General features: G+C 35.5%; 2 pseudogenes; both read right to left on the reverse strand.

Annotated features, from left to right (window-relative positions):
- Nucleotides 1-17,635: 17,635 nt before the first annotated feature.
- On the reverse strand, nucleotides 17,636-18,959 carry LOC120183347 (annotated as a pseudogene).
- A 4,252-nt stretch (nucleotides 18,960-23,211) lies between these two features.
- LOC120183890 lies at nucleotides 23,212-23,919 on the reverse strand (annotated as a pseudogene).
- Between the last annotated feature and the right edge of the window lie 40 nt (nucleotides 23,920-23,959).

Consider the following 23,959-nt stretch of genomic DNA (forward strand, 5'->3'; position numbering starts at 1 on the left):
AACTGTTATAGGATATCTGGTCAGGACATGCTCATAGTTTATGACCGTACTTCCTTGAGCCGAAACTCTAATGCTAAGTTATCATTCGTTAATAATTGTACTCATGTATTTTGATTGTTAAGGTTCAATCTTTGAGGGAAATAATGTCGTTAACATTCACCCATGTTCTGAAAGTTGCCTTACGAGTAATGAACGAGTTACTTGTTCAAAAATTCTGACCCAACACCCAAATTGGATTTGAGTTTTGGTTATCTCTAAATGTTTTGTGCTTATAAGCTCGTAACCAAACTTTATGAGTGAAGTTTTGAGATTAAGATCTACTACCCAAGTAGATTGGAGAGCAAGGTTTTTGTTCCAAACTTTGACAAGGTGTTCTTCTCGAAAAGGTCCTGCAATGATGTACTGAATTGAAATTTTTTTTGAATCCTGCTTGTTCCAATTTTACGAGTTTGAAACCCAATAAGTGATGAGCTCTGTACCCCAATGATTTGATTTGTATGAGATTAAAGGAAAATGTTCATATATTTGGTAAAAGTGTAAATCTTGATATGATTATGTTACGTCTACATGAAAACAATTATGTCTGCATGTTGCACTGAACTTAAGAAAGTTTTATTCTGATTAAGGATTGGTATTTAAGGTATGTTTGGTTTTGCGAGGAGAATTATGTTCAGATTCTGGAATTTTGATAAGGGAGATTTTTGTCTAGAACGCTTACTCAGCTGGTTAAGGTCTAGTAGAGGAATCATATTCCTGTATATAATAGTTGAGAGAATGAAGAATGGATGAAAGCTCAGTTCCTACATTTCTTTAACTCGTGTAAATTTCGAGGACAAAATTTCTTTTAAGGAGTGGAGAATTGTCACACCCCCATTTTTAATTTAAAACATATTTAATTTATTTTATTTAATTTAATTAAGGGACCAAAATGGATAATTCTAAAGATTTTTGGTTTATTTTCAAATGTTTAGGAAGTTTAAGGACTTAGCCCTGAATTATTCCTTTTTGGGTCAGTAAAGAAAATAAAAAATGGGAAATTATGTGGCTGATTTGCATTTCCAACTATGCCCCTACTAATCGGGCTAGGCTACTGTTGGTGATTTTAAATAATACAAATTTTATTTTAGTTTTAATAAATGGGTATTAACCCATTTTTCAAACACCCCTAGTTCCAGTGTGATCCCAAACCCAAAACCCATTTTTTCACTTAAACAACCCCCATTATCGTCTCTCCGATTATCCTTCTTCGGTCGGCGGTGGTGTGTATCGCTCTACCAACAGCTCTGACGTCAACCTGTGATCCAACCTCGACCGACGAACCACCCAGATCAGTCACCGTTTGGCATGGATTGTAAGAAAATTTGTTTGAGTCATCATCGCTCATCTCTACCACCGCTCGTCGGTGAACAGCATGACCACCACCATCGCGAGCGTCTGGCCGTCGTGATCAAAACCCGGTGTTCCACTTACCGTGAATCCTAGCCATTCGACGTGGAAAGAGCTACGAAGCCTCATCGGGAAACAAAATCGTTGTTCGGTTTTTGAGTTTTTCAGGTCAAACCGACGACCCGTTCTCCACATTGCTCTTGCCATCATTATCCATAGGTCATTCTGAGCAAAACTCGATCGGTGTTGCTCCCCACCATCGTCTTTTTGTTCGTCCACTATTGGGGTAAGTATTCGAGCAATTTTTTTCTAGTTTTGTTGTGATCTTGGCCTGATATTTATTTGTTTTGAAATTATTTCGTTATAAGGATGCATCGGGAGTGATCGGTTGTTTCAACCACCGTTTTCATCACCTCACGCGCTTCCACGTGCTAACTGCGCGCGTGGGAATGGTTCATCGATCATGAAACCTTATAGAAATTGGTTTGAGTCAAATCAGATCGAACCGAGTCAACTTGAACCAGCCTGAGTCAACCCAAACCAGTATGACCTGTTGACCTTGACCTGAGCCGCTGACTTTGATCTGACTATTGACTGCCCATGACCGTTGACATGCCCGTTGACTTTGACATTTTACCAGTTTGACCGTTGACTTTAACCAAAAAGTCAAAATTTCTAAAAAGTTATATTTTATGTTTTTCAACATCATGAGTCCGAATTCGAAGTCTGTTTTTCAAATTCGAACTTAGTAAGCTATTTTTCAGTATTTTATATTCCGATTAAATACGAATTTTCACGTGTAAGTTCTGTTTCTAATGTAATTGGTTTTTCCATGTATCTGAGACATTATGGGATGTGGAATTAAAGTTCGAGGGAGATCAAATGGAGTTTAATTGGTTAACTGATGTGGCTCGTAAATCGAGGTAATTCTCTATTACCTTTTGTATGTTTTTTGGAACTTATTGATAATTGGTAAATGCATTAATGTAAATGATTGGTCAATTAGGTGTATTTAATTATCATTGGACACAAACTGAATATGGAATAAAGGTAGAATATTGTATAAGACTAGACGGCTCGCAAAAGAAATTGGTAAACTGATCGAAAATAATTCTAAGTTCAGGGATTAGTTAGTAAATAAATTATCATCAGTATCCAAAATTCTTATTAATTTCTTTAAATGTAAAATGCCAGAAATAATTGGTTAAGAAATTTACAAAAAAATAGTTATATAGAGTAAAATTATAAAAATACTCTTGTATTGTAAAAGACCAAGATTGCCCCTAAAGATGAAAAATAACCCAGAAAGGATATACTTGACCAATTACCATAAAAAGTGCATATGTTTGGATTGAAAAGAATTACCGAAATGTCATCGAGCTACGAAATAAATAAAATAACCTCCAATATTCAAATGACTTAAATACCCCTAAACCCAAAAAAGATTAAAATACATTGAAATCTAAGATGATCGAAGCAACTTCGAGTGTTAAAGTGACCTAAATATCATAACGACTTGGAATAAGTGAATGTCTTTGGATAAATTCTAGAAACACCAATAAACTTTGTTGTATCATCCCTAAAGGTTATGTAGCATAGCTCAAGTATGTTGAGTATTCTTGATACTAATACATCACATAAATATATAATACCATCGAATACCTGATCGTATCCTCTAGTTTCGTTCAGTGGTGATTTTGGAAGTGACTAGTTCAACTAGTGTAATCAATACTAAGAAGTGATTATTCATGAAGTATATCAGTCTGGATTATTGACAAGTTTTATATGGTAGAGATCGATTAGTACGATTTGACTCGAAATCATGATAATTTGATATAAATTTAGAATAATGCAAACTACCATTTTACCCTTATTGGATTAAGCTAATAAGAATCATTTAGAAATTAAAATGTTCGAAATATCCATATTTTCCTGAATAATATAAACACTCATGTTATATCTAGGTCTTCAATAATTATATTGTAAAGGTTTCTGAGTATCTTTTTAATACACTCGAATCTTAAATGATTTTTGATACATCAAATTTTAAATGAAAATTAGATTTGCTAATGAACGAAGCCTTTTTATAGGGACATCGATTCTGAATTCTGCCCAGTCTACAGAAGTTATATGTTTTTCCTTCCAGATAATGATCAATTTCCTCCAAAAAATAATTGAATCTTCTTGTGTGTTCCCTATATGCTATCTGACCATTTTATTTGTATTGAAATTATAAATGGATATCTGGTTGATTTACGATATTTTTTAATGATTGATATAATGATTTATTGGTTACTTGTTTTATTGGAAAAAATGAAATATGTCTTAAGTATGGATTATAAAACTAATGGTTACTACTTGAACTTGTTTATTGGGACACTATTTGGGTAGGCTGGAGTATGGAGGTTCAGCTTTGATCAAGCTAACAATTCCTTATAGACTTAAGGTGACCTTGGGTAGGCTCTCAGGCCCCAAGGCATTCCCTCAAGTTGGCTCATATGTTCATTGGGCCTAGGGTAAGTCCTTAAGAATGTAATTCTGAGGAACTGCATATAGTGTACGAGTGGAGGGTGTTTATGTGATTTAAATAACTACATAATCATTTTACAAAATACTATTGGATCATGATTTTGATATAATAGGGTACTGTACAATCTGATTTCTACTGGATATTGTATGGGTGGGAGTCTGAGTATGAAAGTTCGGCTCTGATCAAGTTGGTAAATCATTATAGACCTAAGGAGACACTTGGGTAGGCCCATAGCCTTAGGATGGCTCCTTTTATTTATGCTTAAGGTAAGCCCTTATGGATGCAGTTCTAGGGGACTGCATATGGAGTTTTCAAGTGGGGGTATTACAGTGATTCTAACACCTATTTTACTGAAATAAACTATTATTATTTTTAAACAATGATTGCATTTATTATGGTTTGGAGAGAACATACTAGAATCTTCATCTTAATCTCCTGAGTCTCTCTCTCTGAATATTTCCTTCATATTTTGATTTCTAGACTGATCGCTTGTAAATGGATATGCTAAGGTAAACAATTATGTACAAGTATACACAATCGAATCAAGTAATATAGTAGTGAGTGAGTATCGTCTCCACAGAGATTGGATTAGAAATTTATCTTCACCACAACTAGAACTAGTGGTCACAAACTAATTCAACTTAAAAACTAATATTAATAAAACAAGGAAGTGATATAATGATTGTAGAAAAGTTTGGTCGAGGCAAAATAAATATGCAGAATGCTGGAATAAAATATAACAAGTGTTGATTTAAATATAATGCAAACAACCTCACATACTCAGACTTCTCACATAGCACTTATGCTAAACTTTTGTATTGGCAACAATTATTCTAAGTCTATAATGAATTAATATGACTTGCTTAAGCTGCCCGACAGGATTACTATGTATTCTTAGACGGTTGCTATGGGCGTGTCACACTCTTGTTGTAGCAATACCTCTAAGCGTGAACTATAGGCATTTCTATCATACTCTAGCATCTATCCCTTTTAGTCGATTGAAACTCGCTCCTTATCTCTAAGGTAAACAAGTTCAAACTTCACCATCCCAAATTTATTCCGTTGCTCACGAGGATCTATCTTAATTCTCTCGAATCTAAGAATCACGATCTAGACAAAAGGCGATCTCTCGATGCTCTTACATTGCCAAGACATGTTTTACCAAAACCCCATGCGGTCTCTCGATGCTCTTACAATTTTAAGACAAAATATTTAAACAATGAACAAAACAATCATGAGAAAAAACATAATTCATCATTCATTAAACATAAAATAATTGTTCAGGCAACACAAAGTAAGGCAGTCATGGTGCTATAAAAAATCATCCAAGTTTCAATGTTTAATACAACTCCAAACATATAAAGAGATTAAGAACAAAGGAAGAACGATTCCAAAAAATCGAGGGCTCTGTCGCGATAATTCTGATCAGTACTGTGCCTGCCTTGGTGGCAGCCTCTCTCGAGACCTAATCATCGCTCTGCTCACTCACGCCTTGGGTAAACATTGAGAAAGCACTGTAGTTGCTCGCTCACGCCTTGGGTAAAGATCTTCTCTCTTCTTCATTGCCTTCTTTCTTTGGCGGCTACGGCTGGTTATTTATAAGGAATGATCTCCTAGGGCTTTACGTAATTTGGATATTCTTTAAATAACCGTTGTTAAATTCCCAGGCTTAAAAAGGAAAGGTAGCTGGCGTCTGTCAGAGTATTAAAGGCTTTCTTGCATGTGAAGTAGGCCATCCAGCTGGCGTGTGGCATAGGCGATTTCGTCATACCCACTTCAAACTCTTCAGATAAACTTTGCCTTGGCGAGATAAATCTGCTCCTCACTTTGTTATCTGTTCCATTGACCCTTGCAATTTACATTGTCGCGACTAAAATGTTCCTCCTCTGTAAGTTTCTTGCACAAACACAACCCAAGAAAACCATTTCTCCTCAGCAGCATCAGTTAAACCAAATAAATCTTGCCAAAGCAAAACGTATCCACCACAAGCTAACATAACCTATATGCAACTAAATGAAACTAAAATGTTGTGCATACTTTGTTTAGACGAGCAATAACTTAAGTGAAAAGACTAGAAATTGAGTCTTTTTACAGAGTTATCACACCCCCAAACTTAAGCTATTGCTTGTCCTCAACCAATGTATAATAGCTAGAAGAAAATTAAAATTGTCATGGCAAAGAAGTGTTAAGAAAATTATATGGTTTAAGATTTCAGCCCAGAGCCAAAAATAGTTGGCCTCAACATGTTCGATAGTAATATCAGTCAAGTCCCTTCCCTAGTCAGGATTCCTTGCTATTGTGTGTGTGTGATTGTAGTCAGTCTATACATAAAGCTAATTAGAAAACTTAAAGTAAGTATTTCTAGACAGCCTACAATCGTGTTTGTAAAATTGTCAAAGAATCAGGCCCAGGGTTGGTTCTCTTCCTTAGACAGTCTTATAATAATTATGGACTAGGCAATCAAATTATACATTCATCATTGGACATCCCTAATTCATTCCTATAAATAATCTTAACATGTTTATTTCATGATAACCAAAATTTTCAACTAATTATCATCCATTGTTTTTTAACAATGTATGGAAAAATATAACACAATGCCTCCCCCAAACTTAAGGGATGTATTATCCTCAATGCATGAAAACTAAAACTACATGATGTTATATGCAAATGCGAAGAAAAAATAAATCTAGAATGTAAACTTACTGTGGTGGGGTGGCTTGACTGGACGCCCTCGTCCGGTGTCGTTTAAGAGGAGAGGGACTCTCGGATCCCGAGTCTACTGTTGCTATCGTCGAGGGTGACGGCTGAAGCATACAGCCTGTCATTTTCTTGTAGTGCTTCTTTCTGGTCGAGGCTCGTGCTAGAGTTGGTTGCTCGGCAGTAGGAGTTGGTTGTTCGGCAGTAGGAGTTGGTTTTGCTGGAACTTAAATCCAAGTTGGGAAACAATAGATTGCCCCGTTCCTTTTTGCACACTCGGGATTTGCTGGAAGATGAGTTCTCCAACGTTGATATTCCTCCCGTATATTATCGAGTGCAAGAACATCAATCTTTTCACGAGCACAGTGGTGTTGTGAGATGTTGGCATAAGCTTGCCTTTGAGGAAATGGTTCCATAACTTCAAGATTGGTTTTAGGGCTCGGCGATCGACTCTCTTCCTCGTTGGGGCATTCCCTTCGAACTTGTCCCACCCGAAGCATAAATCTTCTAGAACTACGCTGTATGTTTCTTGATCTGCCTCATCCATAAATTTCTTGTGATACTCCTCCACTTTCCCTAACTTAAAGTATATGTTGAGTGCTGAAGGGGAAAATCAAAGGATCTTTCCTCGGACATATACCGTGTTGTTGGACGGGTCTTCGAGATGGGCGTAGAACTCCCTCACCATCGATGGTGCTACGGCTTTGGGGTGGCGAGCGAACTTCTCCCAATTTTGTTTCTTTATCACGTCCATCACCTTTGGTCCAAACGACTCTTCATCCTCTGATGGAAAGACGAACCCATCTTCCAAATACACTTGTCGTTTTTGGAGGATTTTGAAACGTTTTTTAGCCTCGGCTATTTGGAAATGCTCAAAGTTCGGTGTTAGGGCTAGGGTTTTCCTTGATCTGGCCATGGTACTTGGTTGGTGTGTTGAAATTAGTGGCAACGATAGGGAGTTTTTGTTAAAAGAAAGAAAAAGTTTCTTGCTTGTTAGAGAGTGAGTAATGTACGATGAAGAAGAATAAGTAAGTTGGGCAGTTTTTTTTTGGAAAGTAATGGGTGGTTTCGAGGTAAATTGGTCCTTACACGCGGGGAAAATATTTTGCATTGAATGTGAGATATGTGATTGGACATAAAGTTGGGGAAAAGATTTTTTTCCCTCTTTAATTCTGCCGCCTAAACCATGTCACCCTAGGGTTTCATTTCTTTTCATGTATGCTTCATCTCCCCATGTGACCACATGTGCTTTGTATGCCTACAATAAATAAAGAAATAAAATAAAACGGATAATGAAAGCAGAAAATAACTTAATTTATTTATGTACAGAATTCAAATTTTCGTTGCCTAGGCAACAAATTTCGTTCAAGTAAAAATGGCAAACTCTTGGGCATCAGGTGCCAACGATGTCGGTTTGTCGCGCATGACTGGGGCTCTTTAGCCTCTTCCCATTCACCTTGAAGAAGGAACCATCGTTTTGGTTCTGGATTTCGATTGCACTGTTGTCATGTACTTGGTGTACGATGAACGGTCCTGATCATCATGATTTTAACTTGCCTGTAAATAGCTTAGGATGTGAATTGTAGAGCAATACTTGTTGTCCATAATAAAATTGCCTCGGTAATATTTTTCTGTCATGCCATCGTTTTGTTTTCTCTTTGTAAAGGCGGGCATTTTCATATGCGTATGCTTTGAATTCATCCATCTCGTTCAGTTTTAAGAGTCTTCTTTCTCCAGCAAGCTGAGCATCCATGTTTAACTTTTTGATGTCCTTGTAGGCTTTATTTCAAGTTCCACCGGTAGATGACATTCTTTTTCGTAGACCAATTTGAATGGGGACATTCCCAACGGTGTCTTGAATGTTGTGCGATAAGCCCATAGTGCTTCATCTAGCTTCGACGACCAGTCTTTTCAACTTGGGTTGACTACCTTCTCAAGGATCTATTTGATTTCTCAATTAGACACTTCATCTTGTCCATTAGTTGAGGGTAGTATGCCATAGCGATCCTATATCGCACTCCATATCGTTTCAAAGCCTTGGCAATCAATTTATTGTCAAAATGGGTGTCTTCATCGCTAATGATAGCTCGTGGTGTCCAAAGCGTGTGTATATTTTTGTGCAAAAATTTTAACACTATCTTGGAATCATTTTTAGGTGTTGTGATGGCTTCAACCCATTGGATACATAATCCACTGCCAAGAGAATGTAAAAATCTCCAAATGATGTGGGAAACAGTCCCATGAAGTCTATTTCCCATACGTCGAAGAGTTCAATCTCCATAATATTTTGCATGGCAGCTCATGCCATTTTGATATGTTCCCTGTTCGTTGGCATCTATCACATGATTTATAGAATTCATGTGCATCTTTAAATAAGGTTGGCCAATAAAATCCAAACTGAAGCACTTTCGCTGATGTTCTCATTCCACCAAAATGTCCTCCATAAGGTGACGAGTGACATTGGTGTAGAATATCTTTATGCTCTTCTCCTTGAACGCATCTTCGGATTATTTGGTCTCCACATTGCCTGAATAGAAACGGTTCATCCCAGTAGTAATGTCGCACATCATGTCGAAACTTCTTTCGGCCCTGGCTTGATAAATTAGAAGGAATAATCCCACTAACAAGAAAGTTAACTATGTCAGCAACCATGGCGAAGCCGTGACAAATAATATTTTCTCATCAAGGAAATCCTTTTGAATTTTTGTTATGTCAGGGCAATCAGATTTGTTATCTAGCCTGGATAAATGGTATGCTACTTGATTTTCTGTACCCTTTATATCCTTTATCTCTAAATCGAACTCTTGTAGTAATAATATCCAACGAATTAGCCTAGGCTTTGCATCTTTTTTATTGATCAGATATTTAATGGCATAGTGATTTGTATGCACAATTACTTTAGTGCCTATTAGATATTGCCTAAACTTATCAAATACAAATACTACAGCTAAGAGTTCTTTTTCAGTGGTGGTATAGTTTACTTTGCATCATTAAGGGTACGGCTCGTATAGTAGATAACATGAAAGATTTTACTTTTTCGTTGCCCTAGCACTGCTCCGGCTGCATAGTCACTAGTGTTGCACATGAGTTCAAAATGTTCGTTCTAGTCTAGTGGGATAACAATTGGTTCTGCCGAAAGCTTCTTCTTCAAATCTGCGAAGGCATTCAAACAATCATTAGTAAATTCAAATAGATGATTTTTTTGAAGCAAAAGACACAAGGGTTTAGAGATTTGAGAAAAATATTTTATGAACCGCCTGTAGAAGCCTGCATGTCCAAGGAAACTGCGTACACCTCTCACGTTGGTAGGTGGGTGAAGGTTTACACGGCATAAAATTTTTTGACCCAACACTATTCCTTCAGTCACCATAAAATGGCATTTCTCCCAATTCAGTACTAGGTTGGCTTCTTCACAACGTTTTAGTACCTTTGATAGATTGCCGAGACATCGGTCAAAATCATCACCCGAGACGGAGAAGTTATCCATAAATATTTCTATGCATTCTTCCACCATATCTAAAAATATTGCCATCATGCATCTTTGAATGGTAGCTGGAGTATTACACAGCCCAAACGACATTCGTCTAAATACATAGGTACCATATGGGCATGTGAAAGTGGTTTTATCTTTATCCTCCGGTGCTATGGCTATTTAATTATGTCCTGAATATCCGTCGAGGAAACAATAAAATGTTTTTCCCGCTAACATATCAAGCATTTGGTCTATAAAAGGGAAGGGAAAATGGTCTTTCTTTGTAGCCTTATTAAGTTCCATGTAATCCATGCATATGCGCCAGCCCGTGACTGTTCTAGTGGTGAGGAGTTCATCATGTTCACTTTTAACCACGGTCACTCTACCCTTCTTTGGCACACACTACACCGGACTGACCCATGAACTATCGGATATAATATAAATTACTCTCACATCTAGCCATTTTATAATCTCTTTCATGACTACCTTCTTCATGATTGGATTAAGTCTTTTTTGGGGTTCTACTGAAGTGCTATGGCTATTGTCTAGATTGATCTTGTGCATGCATATAGTAGGACTGATTCCCTTCAAGTCTGTCATTGTCCATCCGAGAGCCTTTCTGTGCAGTGACAAAACATTGAACAAACTATTCTCCTATTCGGAGGTTAGGTTGACATAAATTATTATTGGTAAAGTTTCATCATCTCCTAGATATGCATACTTCAAATGTGATGGCAAAGTTTTAAGTTCCAAGTTCGGTGCATATTGTAAGGATGACTCTTGAGTCTTAACTTCATCATAATCTAAGGGTTAGAATTTTATACCTAATTTATTCTGAAAAGCCTGGATTGATCCTTTGTCTTTCCTTGTATCCTACATTGGTGTCGTTTTTAGGGCACTCATTGTTCAGATTTCCGTTGTCAGGACCATAATTTTCAGAATTGTCTTCTGAAAATAATTCACCTGGGCTAAAAGTGTCTTATTGTACATCTCGATTGTAGGGTCATGATACAAAGCGATGTATTCATCGAGCCTTAGGGATTCACTGCGTCCAAGGATTTTCTTTTCTTCTACTTTGTCAATGCATCGGCATTCCCCTGAGTCGTCCACGTATTTCATGGAATTGAATACATTGATGGTGACGCTTTGCTCTCCTACTCGTATTGTGAACTCTCCCTTTTCACAATCTATTAGGATTCTTCCAGTGTCTAAGAATGGTCGTCCCAGAATGATCGGGGCATTTTCATTGGCTTCGCAATCCAATATGAGAAAATCAACTGGAAATACGAATTTGTCCACCTTTACTATAACATCTTCTATTCTTCCCTCAGGTCGCACATATGATCGATCGGCCACCTGTAGGATGACTGAGGTTGGACATGCGTGATACCCTTCTAATTTCATAAATATGGACTTTGGTATCAAGTTTACACTTGATCCTAAATCAACAAGAGCTCGTCATATGAAGTCATTACCAATTGAACATGGTATTATAAAGCTGCCATGGTCTTTTTGTTTTGGTGGGAGTTTGCTTACTGCCGAACAGATTTCTGTTGCCATGGCAACACGTTATACCTTCCGTTTCTTCATAACAATGTCCTTAAGAAACTTGCATAGGAAGACATTTGCTCGATGGCTTCAAGTAAGGGCACATTGATATGCAACTATTCCAAAACATCAACAAATTTCTTAAACTGGATGTATCATCATGTTTTTTCAACCGTTTAGGGAACGGTGGTGGAGGTTTTACATTGTCTGCTGTTGGTGCTGAAGAATCTCTGGCCTTGGCCATACATTTCTCATTGTTTGAGCGATGTTTTTCTAAGCCTTCATTCATTTCCTTATCTTCAGGCACTTCATCTTGTTCAACATTTTCAGCTCGATCATCTGGTTGTGTTATGTCATGGCGAGGACTGATCAGCTGTTCTCCCCTAAACTTGTATTTTTGGTTTACCTATTTTTCACTCCTTAGTGTAAGTACACTGTATTGCTCATTCCCATGATGTTTAGTGATCTCGTATCACTAGGGAGATTTCCTTGTGGGTGAAAATGTAATACATTAGCAATTTATCCCATTTAATTCCCCAATGCTCTTAAAGATGAACTATGGCTTTGCAAAAGTGTTGCTTGGCTTTGTAACAAATTTCCTTGATTTTTAATTGTTGTAGAATGTTTGTGCATCAAGGTCTTTGTGGAGGCCATGAAATCTTTCGTCGAGGCCATAAATTCATGCAATGATAACTCGAAGGAATTAGTATTGGAATTAGTATTAGAGGAAGAAGTTATACCTTTATTGTTTTGCCAGGGCTGATGATGATGTTGATTCTGAAAATGTTGATGATCAGAATTATTTTGTTGTGGCCTGTAATTTGCTGCTTGATTATTGTTGTTCCCATGATTACTCCATGAGAAATTTGGGTGTTGTCTCCAACCAGGATTGTACGTGTTTGAATAGGGATTATTATTGCTCCGGTTGTAGTTGCCCACAAAATTTGTTGACTCATGGTTTTCTAGACATTCACTCTCATGATGGTTGCCGCGATAAAATATACATGCGTGATTGGTCATCTTGACTTCTCTTACCTCATTAGGACATTGCAAAATTTTCAATATATTAGTTATGGAAGAAAGTTGAACAGCTACTGAATCCTTACCCTCTAATTTATATGCTCCAATGTTTTTCTGTCTGTTCCCAATCTTGTATTCGAGAATTGATAATCATTATTTGCTATGTTGTCGAGGATATCAAAGGCTTCCTCAGGTCATTTGTCCACTAAGGTGCCATTTGTTGAGGCATCTAAAATCATTCGAGTTGGTACATTGACTCCGTTGTAAAACATCACCACTTGCGTCCAGTCATGAAATCCATGGTTGACACATTTGCGAAGTAGGCTTTTGTACCTATCCCAACATTCATACATTGATTCATCATCTCTTGGCGAAAACTTACAATTTCATTGCGAAGCTGTGTATTCATATTGGGTGGATTATATCGAAGTAAGAAACTCTTGCATAAGTCTGTCGATGACTCCATTGAGCCGGAAAGAACTCCGTTGAGCCAAGCTCTTGCTCTATCGCGTAGGAAGTAAGGGAAAAGTTTCAGTTTAATCACATCTTCATGTACTCCTTGTTGTGAAACGAGTCACATACTTCAAAGAAAGCACGGACATGCTGTCTAGCATCCTCATTAGGTGAACCACCAAATTGACCAATAGAGTTTAGCATGTTAAACATCACCAGTTTAAGTTCAAAATGAGTTGCTTGTATTTCAGGTGTCACTATGCCTAGATTGAGGTCATCGAGAATTGGGTTCAAGTGATCTCTTATCGCTCTTGGTTATGCAACTTGAAGATTAATTGATGCATCAGGATCTCCTAGATCTCCCATGTTGTCTTGCATTTGAAGTTGGTTTAAATGTTCTCTGGTTCTTTAGGCACGTAACCTTTGTCTGAACGATTTCTCAACTTCGATGTCGAATGGTTCCAAAGGTTTACCAGCAGATCTCAAGGTCATGCAATAATAAAAACCTATAAAAGAAAATAATAAACTACATTAGACTAGATATAAGGTGACAAGAACTTGTTATGGTGAATAAAAATTTTGTTAGTTGCCAATCCCCGACAACGGCGCCAAAAACTTGATCGCTTGTAAATGTATATGCTAAGGCAAGCAATTCTATGTAAGTATACACAATCGAATCAAGTAATATAGTAGTGAGTGAGTATCATCTCCACATGGATTGGATTGGAAATTTATCTTCACCACAACTAGAACTAATGGTCACAAACTAATTCAACTTAAAAACTAATATTAATAAAAAAGGAAGTGATATAATGATTGCAGAAAAGTTTGGTCGAAGCAAAATAAATACAGAATGCTGGAATAAAATAAAACAAGTGTTGATTTAAATATAATGCAAACAACCTCACATACTCAGACTTCTCACAGAGCACTTATGATAAACTTTTGTATTGGCAACAATTATTCTAAGTCTAGAATGAATTATTATGACTTGCTTAAGCTACCCGACAAGATTACTAAGTATTCTTAGATGGTTTCTATGGCAATACTCTTTAGCGTTAACTACAACCCTTGGTTTGTCAGACTGTTGTTGTAGCAATACCTATCAGCATGAACTATAGTCATTGTCTATCTTACTCTAGCATCTATCCCTTTTAGTCGATTAAAACTCGCTTCTTATCTCTAAGGTAAACAAGTTAGAACTTCACCATCCCGGATTCATTCTGTTGCTCAAGTGGATCTATCTTAATTCTCTCGAATCTAAGAATCACGATCTAGACAAAAGGCGATCTCTTGATGCTCTTACATTACCAAGACATGTTTTACCAAAACCCCAGGCGATCTCTCGATGCTCTTATAGTGTTAAGGCAAAATATTTAAACAATGAACAAAACAGTCATGAGAAAAAACATAATTCATCATTCATTAAACATAAAATAATTGTTCATGCAACACAAAGTTTAACCCCAAGTAAGACAGTCATGGTGCTATCAAAAATAATCTAAGTTTTAATGTTTAATACAACCCCAAACATATAAAGAGATTAAGAACAAAAAAAGAACGACTCCAAAAAACCGGGGGCTCTGTCACGATAATTCTGATCAGCACTGCGCCTACCTTGGTGATCAGCCTCTCTCGAGACTTGATCACCGCTCTGCTACATCCTAGTTATTAAGGACACCAAGGAAGGGTTGTTGGTAAATGGTGAGAAAGCACTGCAGTTGCTCACTCACGCCTTGGGTAAAGCTCTTATCTCTTCTTCATTGCCTTTTTTCTTTGGTGGCTACGGCTGGTTATTTATAAGGAATGATCTCCTAGGGCTTTGCGTAATTGAGAGATTCCTTAAATAACCGTTGTTATATTCCCAGGCTTAAAAAAGAAAGGCGGTTGGCGGCTTTCAGAGTATTAAAGGCTTGCTTGTACGTGAATTAGGTCATCCAGCTGGCGTGTGACATAGGCGGTTTCGTCATACCCGCTTCAGACTCTTCAGATAAACCTTGCCTCGGCGAGATAAATCTGCTCCTCATTGTCTTATATGTTCCACTGACCCTTGCAATTTACGTTGTCGCGACTAGAATGTTCTTCCTATGTAAATTTCCTGTACAAACACAACCCAAGCAAACCCTTTTTCCTCAGCAGCATAGTTAAACCAAATAAATCTTGCCGAAACAAAACTTATCCACCACAAGCTAACATAACCTATATGCAACTAAATGCAACTAAAATGTTATGCATACTTTGTTTAGATGAGCAATAACTTAAGTGAAAAGACTAGAAATTGAGTGTTTTTACAGAGTTATCATAGACTATTACCTGAAGAAATGATTAATGAAATATGAGCTCATCAGTAGAACCTGATGATGTTTGTATCGTTAAGAAAATTCATGCTTTACCTTATACTCGATGGCCTATTGCATTCATCTGGTAGTTTTGTATTACTGAGCTTCCCAAAGTTCACTCTTTACTACCATTTCAGGTTAAAAGAGTCGATCCAGTGCATCTATCAACTTTAGTATTGAGAGTTCCTTCGGCTTTGCTTGCAGGTACAGTACATTATGTAATTAGGGGACATGTATGTCACATTTGATTTTTTATTATATATTGAGTCTGGAACTTGTATAATTTTAATTATGTTCGTAATATATGAATGATTTTCTTATTTTGGATTTTATTTATAAAGTGTTTTATGATTTTACACGCTTATAAAAAATCTTGGATTTTTTATTGTTGGTCGTTCCGATAGTCCTAATATGATACTTCAGATCGGATTGGTCATCCGCATCGTTATGAGGGTGTTACATAATAACTATAATAAAATAATTTATTGTAATTATGAATTTAAATTCATATATTAATTTAAATAAAAACAAATTCATACATTTAATTGAACTGAAGAACTTTAAATATAAAATCAAACTCCAAAACTAAATTTAAATATCAAAATATTTATTTATCCATTAAATAATAATAACCTACCGACACTCCTTTTTATCATTATTAATCATTTCACATACTGCTATAATTTATTTTTCCATAGAATAAATTTTGTATGTAGTATAATATAATATATATCGGAATTTGTTGTCATTCATATTTTCCTTTATTTTAATTTGTCATATCCCTATACTTTATTTGTCTTCGTTAATTTGAACAAAAAAATATGTCTTCGTCATACCTGCAAAATTGTCTTAATTCCTGTAAAAGACAAAATTCTACTAAAATAAATAAATATACCTGCCCTAAAATAATAAAAATTATATATTAAATAAAAATTATAATATTTTAAATTTGGAATTATTAGATAATAGTCTGCATGAAATGATTGATTTGATACAATGAAATGACTCAGAGAAGCTAAAAAGTCTTTGGTTCTTCGGTTATCTTCATCCTCAATCATTCAATATTTTAACCATATTTTCAACAAGTTGTCCTTAGGTATGGGCATTTCACTTTTTCGTTTTTTATTTTGAAAATTTAAATTTGATTTAAGTTAAATTAGATTTTTTAAAATAGAGATCAAGTCGAATTAAATTAGATTTAAGATAAAAGTTTTAATTTGATCTAATATAATATTATTAATTTTTATATATATTTAGATATCATTATAATAATATTTTATTTAATATTTTGTATTTAAATCTTTATTTTATCTAATAAAAATAAATTATATATATATATATATATTGAGTCATGTCAAATATAAATTTTGACCTAAAATAGGTAGGGTCGAGTACGACTCTTAAATCAAAATCGAGTCACACAAATAAAAAGGTTTAATTTTTTAATCGAGTTAAGTGGACTAAAATCCTAACCAACCCATAACCACCGTTATTTTTTGAGGAAAAGTCAGATTATATTTCAATAACATCGATGATGAAAATTTATTTAATACAATCATGTTCATCCATGAAAAATTAAATTAGATTAGATTCGATAAAGCCCATTTAGCAAGCGAGTGAGTCGGTCTATTCACATCCCTATAAATATAGTGAACTTTGAAGGAAGAACTGTCATCGAGGAGGGAGCGGACCTCATTGAGCAACAATCCGATTGTAGAGAAGTCTTGGGTCTTGTTTTGGTTTTTGTTGGACAGTCTATTCACCATTGAAATTGCATCTCCTTCAATGATAACATTGCACCATCCATTCTCTAATGTAAATTAATTCCTTGAGAAAAAGCACATACTTTCGTAAAATCTATCCGTTAGGGGGCGACTTGTCTAGCCATTCTCCTAAGATCATTCCATGCGAGTCTCGAGCCACAATGCCACTACTAACATGAAAACTCTTTTACAACAACTAAAATAATATATTTATATATATAAAATATATATATATATATATATATATATATATATATATATATATATATATATATATATATATGGGCGATGAATGAACTTAAGTAAAAAGCACAAATAATTAAGAGCAAGAAATAGATTTATGTACAAGGCAGATTCATTTTTATTAAACAAGAATATAATTGCTCGCCCAAAAAACAACAGCTCTGCTGATATACAGATTTTGATTACAGTTATTATACATCCGATATGAAAATTCTCATGAACCATGATTATCGTTATTACAACAAATTCTTAAACTAGAAAAAAAATATGAAGTATAATATGATACCTGTTTTAATACTATACTGATAATCTACAACTTAATCTCCAGGCCGGAGCTCCTTCTCCATCAGGTCCACCGTTTCTCGACGATTCTTTCACTTTCTAGGCAGACAAACAGGTCCCAGAAAGATTGTCAAAGTTTTCCTATCAAGAGTCCAATGCAAATGGAGTTTGCAGGAGATCGTAAGGTGCCCACAAAGCGTCCAAAGGGCAGGGCCTATTAGCATCGAGTCTCGCCCACGGCTTCCCTTTCCCACTCCAATGTAAAAGACTAACCGGACCAGGATGTAAATCCCGACACAAACCTCTGAAATTGTCTCCCCCGAGACCATGTTGGTTCCACCTATGATCAACCGGAACTATGTTTCCCGCGAAAACTAATAGAAATGGTGGCAAAGAACCCAGATTGTAGATCCTCATTCTCTTTTGAACCTCCATCCACTCTTCTATCTTCGTTGTGTAATCTCCTTTTCTCCATCGATCAAGGTCAATTGCCATTACGCCTGTGTTGAAATAACAAGGTTTACGGTTCGCAAACGTTAAGGAAAACGAAGGGTTCGACCAAAACGTTGTAGTGAAGTAGGAAGTGAAGTTCGCATTGCAATATTGTGGTGCAGCCAAGACCGAGTCGTCCCCAAGTGGAGTCGCGGCGAGTTTAGCTATGTCATCGACGAGGACCAGGTCCGAGTCGAGGTACACTACTCGGCTGACGCATAAAGGGAGGAGATTGGCTAAGTAGCTCCGAGCGTAGTTCAAAGGGCAGTCTAAAGCCGAGCGGATGGACGTCGAAATGAGACGTGAAACGGAGGAGTCATCGAAAGGGTAGACTTGGAAGTTGAGGTAAGGGAAAGAAGAGGAGATGGTGGCGCGTAAAAATGAACGTTGGCGGTACCGGAGGCGACGAAGTGGAATGCAATGTTTTGGGGACAAGAGGAGTGCTGAAGTACGGAGAGAATGACGGCCATTGAGCCACGGATGTAAGCAGAGTCAAGGGTGATGGCCACATGTATAGCTTGGTCCGAGCAGAAAATGGAGGATTCTCCATTGGAGTCATCTTCATCAGTTAACAAAGGGCAATCCGGGGAGTTGTAGAATTGTGGGGCTTCCTTGAATTGTAGAGTTCCGGTGGCAGCGGCGGCGGCTGCATTAGCTCCAAAGGCAGAGACATTAAAGACCAACAGGAGAAGAAAATGTAAGTGTGGTGATTTAGGCATTGGTAAGATTTGGTTGAGTTCACAATGATTCAATACAGTTCTTATATGTGTGTATTTATGTAAAATGTGATTTTCTTTGGTGGAGAGTTTTCATCATTTTTAACATTCAAAAGGGTCCACACTTCGGTCCTACGTCCTTTTCCTCATGTCTCAATTCGCCATTTCACTCTACTAGGAAAGACATGCATTTTCGTAAAGAATAGGTAAATTTTGGGATCAAGTAAACGGGAGATTAAAGATTTTCTTATAGTTTTAATAAAAAAATAGTATTTTTTATAACCACTAATTTCTAATCTATTGATTAATATATATCAAGTACTATAGAGTCTCGTTACAGAGTAATTCTCTCAACCATTTTTCTCTATTTACAATGTCAATATTAGAATCCATAACCTAGTTAAGAATCTAGTATTATACCCATTTTTTTAATAGTCTGAGATGCTTACAAGGTAATGTTTATTCAGAGTCTTTCTTAATATTAACAACGTACGCACATTCTGCATACAATTGTTCGAACCTAAAACCTCAAAAGAAAATAACATTTCCTTTAACTAAGTCACTTAATGGGTTCTATTATGGCCATTTTTATGTGATCTTCATGGTTTGTTCAATATTATTAGATCACCATTCGCCACCGTTAATTCTCACGCTAAGAAATTAACTCTTGAGATATGTTGGACGATCGCAGTCCCGGAAAAGCATGGTTGAACGACCAGAAAAGCAATCATGCTTTGTCACCAACTCTGCTCTCTTCTATGTGTATTTGCTACCTTCCGTCCAAATAAAGAAAGGGAAATCTGGTTTCTATCACGTTTTCATCGAGTTGGGAACTCAGAGTTTGATTAAATGGTTCACTCATTAATCTTTTGTGGTTGCCTGAAATAGGGCAAACCTCTTTTAGAATATTATATCCGCTAATCAAATTTACTTCTTATTTTGAAAAAAATGGAAAAAAGATTAGAGGTGCTAAAATTTGAACTCTGAAACTATGACACGTGTGTAACTCATTTTCGTGAATCAGTTGAACTAAACCCAAATTTTGGAGTTAATCATGCAAGCAAATCACGAGTATTATGTTCAACAGGAGTTATTAAACCCTAAAATGATTGCTTTATTAGACATTAATTGAATAGGGTACAGAAACCCCACCCCCAATTTACAACTGGGTTGCTTTATTATATGCATGTGTTATATAGATACGAATTTTACCACAGCACCGTATAATCGTAGGTTTTGTGTATGTTCAACTTTCTATGTTGTCTTTGTTTACAATAATAAAATTCATTATGTCCTTGATTACAATAACGGTACTTCCGGATCATAAAAAAAGTGGTGATATATGCATGGGAAATAGGTGGTAGAATTAGTTGTTTTGGATAAGAAATAAATGTTAATTTTGAAGTCAAGATAAAGTCGATTTGTAACTAATTTTTAAATGAGATTCGAGTATTTATAAGTCAACATGTCTTATTAAAACATGATCGATTGTTAATTAGTTTTATAATGTATCTTGAAACTTCTCAATAAAAGGAACTCAAAATATGCTCATTTTCCAAAGAAAATGCAGTCAAAAATTTTCATATAGGTCCAATACAATATTTTTTTAATAGTTATAAATTTTTAATATTTTTATTGGTTATTTTTAATTAAATTCATTATAGGATTTTTAATTATTATTTTATATAATTTAGGGTTTTATTTATCATTTATTTTAATTTTTAATGAGGTATAAAAAATTTATTTATTTTATTTTGTCTCTTTTTATTTATCTAGTTATTCTTCTAAAATAAATCAAATTTATCTTTTTTAATCTTTCTTAGTTTTAGGATTTTATTAGCATATCTATATAAAATAAAATAGACAAAAAAAAAATATTCTATTTTAACTATATATCTTAAAAATAAAATCAATGATAATACAATCCTAAATTGTCTAAAATAATAATTAAAAATCCTATAATAAATTTAATTTCAAATAATTTAAAAATATATTAAAATTTTGTAATTATAAAAAATGAGACCGTATGAAATTTTATGATTGTGTTGTCTTCACTAAAACAACATATCTTTAATTTCTGATGTTTGATTGACATATTTCAAAATTATATATCTTAAAAATAAAATCAATGATAATACAATCCTAAATTGTCTAAAATAATAATTAAAAATCCTATAATAAATTTAATTTCAAATAATTTAAAAAATCTATTAAAATTTTGTAATTATAAAAAATGAGACCAGTATGAAATTTTATGATTGTATTGTCTTCACTAAAACATGCATATCTTTAATTTCTGATGTTTGATTGACATATTTCAAAATGCGTTAGGAACTGACATACGATCATGTTTTGGTAAGATATCTTGTAAATACCTGAATTCCATCTAAAATTCCGTTCCAAGCCAGCTGATGTTTTATCCAAAATGATTAGTTTTACCCTCGGAATGATACCTGCTTAAACTGAAAATAATCACGTGTGATAGTTTTAATATACGGATAAAAAAGGCGCTACTAATTTTGTTATTATTCAAATAACAAAATCAGTAAAAAATTACTTGAAACACTATTATTTCTACCGGTTTTGTTATTATTGGGCGCTTTACCGATTTTATTATTATTGAGCACTTTACCGAAAATATTAAAAAACATTAATGTTTTAAGTAGAAATAATAATATTTTAGTTAATGTTTTATCAATTTTTTTATTTAAATAATAAAAAAACCAATAATAATTTTTTTTAGCATTATATTAAGGTGTCGCAGTGTAAACTTCCGGCTTAAACTACAAAGACTGCAACCCATCCTGATCAAGCCGCCCCCTATAAACAGGCCATAACCCACATGCCACGACAATTGCGACCATTTCTTGCCATGCACCCACTAAAGCCAACGAAGAAGCATTTGCATGGTAGAAAAGACCAACATGTAATTAAAATCAAAAACCCAAAGATCGACTCCTTTCAAGTTTCTGCACTTGGGTTATGTTTTTTGGCCATGGAAAAATAAGGGGTAGGCGCTTTTTGTTATCAGAATATCATTAATGAATGAGAAACAAAACCTAAAGAATTATTGATCCTACAACTAAGTCATCAAGCTTACAAGCAAATTCACAAGTTAGCTTTAGCCGTGCCACTGGCTAGAGACCTAGAGTTTGAAGAAATTATTAGAAGGAAAAATGAAATTACATGACAAACTCGAGGCCAAAACTTTCAAACCTTCACGTTCACCAGTCTCCCCAACACTAAGCGTAGCCCTACAAAGTACAAACTATAAGGGACACAATAAACAAGAACATTTTGAAACTGGTGGATCAAAAACACCCAAGGAGGCCAATCAAATATAGCCATTATACTTTGATAAAAAGAATGGAGCCATATTGGGACCACATATCATAGGAAAAATACAAGAACAAATTCAAGTCCATATGTATCTTGGATAAAAATAACAGTTGATGTTAGCATCTATCATCCCAGGACACCCAAACATGTGTTCTCGAAAGAGGTTCAGGAAAAAACCAGCAATTCTGCACTATCATTTTGATCATATAGGTACTTTCTAATGCGAATATAACCAACTTAGGACAACAACTATCAAGCATGTCTTCTTACATGATAATAGAGAATGCTAAATGGAGATTGTTTGAGTGTTTCCTTTCAAAATGGTAGGGTTCCAAGTTCTAACTAGCTGCAACACCATCTATTAATATAAATACTGATTCTCAGTTCAATATTCCGTGGGGGTAGTTTTCATCAAAACGTAGAGGCAAAAAGGAGCAAGCAAATCCAACATGTCACAGCACAATGAACACTAGTTATCAACATCATCCACTTGATATTTGTTTTTAAAATACAAGACAAGATCAAGACTATAACCTAAAGGAAAGTTACAAAACCAAGTATATTTGGAAAATCTTCCTATTAATCAATTCTCATACTAACTGTAACGGGGCATTATTGATATCATATAATTTCAAAAAATTGGGAGTAAAAGTCAAACCAATGAAGACATTGCAACTGCTAGAACACAATTGTGCGTTTAATCATACGAAATTTTCAGTGCATAAATGCTAAACCATGCAAGCTGCATTCCATATATTGATGGAAACCTTCAATGAACAAAACTAAATAACGAAAATAATAAATAAACAACTCCCCAGTTACTAAAACAAAATAAATTGCAGTCCTGAATTTACACAAAATGTCGAATCAACACTCTTAACATGATTAGAGATTTAAGCTGTGATAGTGGATTTGGTTTATTGATAAATCATTGCAAAACAATGATAAACAGAAACAGCATCTTCAAATAATGGTCCTTCTGGCCTTGAGCAGTACGACGACGATGATGGTGGTGGTGATATCCATGAGCATGGCCACCACCACGATATGAATTTGAAAACCCATAAGGAAACCCAGCAGGACCAAACATTGCCGCATCAGGAAACCCATTCACCTGAAGATTAAACAATGATGGGAAAAGACCACCGAAGGGTGCAGACATTGTGAAATTCCCAAACCTGGCTGTTGCCATTGGTGCAAAACCTCCTAACCCTCCCATGAATCCAAAACCCTTAAGGGGAAACTGATTTGGTTCAGGTGGAGGAGCTGTCTCGGGTCTCTGTCCAGCTAGACGATTTGAAACATTAAAACCCGGGACGGACCTAGACCTAGGATCACTAGATTATTTCCCCTTTCAGACAAAGGAACCAGCTTTTCTTCCTCAATAAGGGCTTTACAAATAGGACACACATGGGACCGGGAATGAACATGAAGCAATTTGTACGGGCAACGCCAGCAGAAAAGATGACCACATAAAGTAACAATGGGATCTTGAGCCAAATCAAAGCAGATGTTGTACTCAAAATTACCGGCATCACCGTTAGCATTGTTACTAGAGCAAGATGAATTCGGAGGCGAACGGCTAGCTGAATCCACAAACTCACTTGCCATTTCTTAAACTTATAAACCTTCGATTCCTATACAAAACAAATCGGAACCAAAATAAACACCACCTA

The sequence above is a fragment of the Hibiscus syriacus genome, unplaced genomic scaffold (genome assembly GCF_006381635.1).
Source record: "Hibiscus syriacus cultivar Baekdansim isolate YM2019G1 unplaced genomic scaffold, ASM638163v2 tig00003725_pilon, whole genome shotgun sequence".
NCBI lineage: Eukaryota > Viridiplantae > Streptophyta > Magnoliopsida > Malvales > Malvaceae > Hibiscus > Hibiscus syriacus.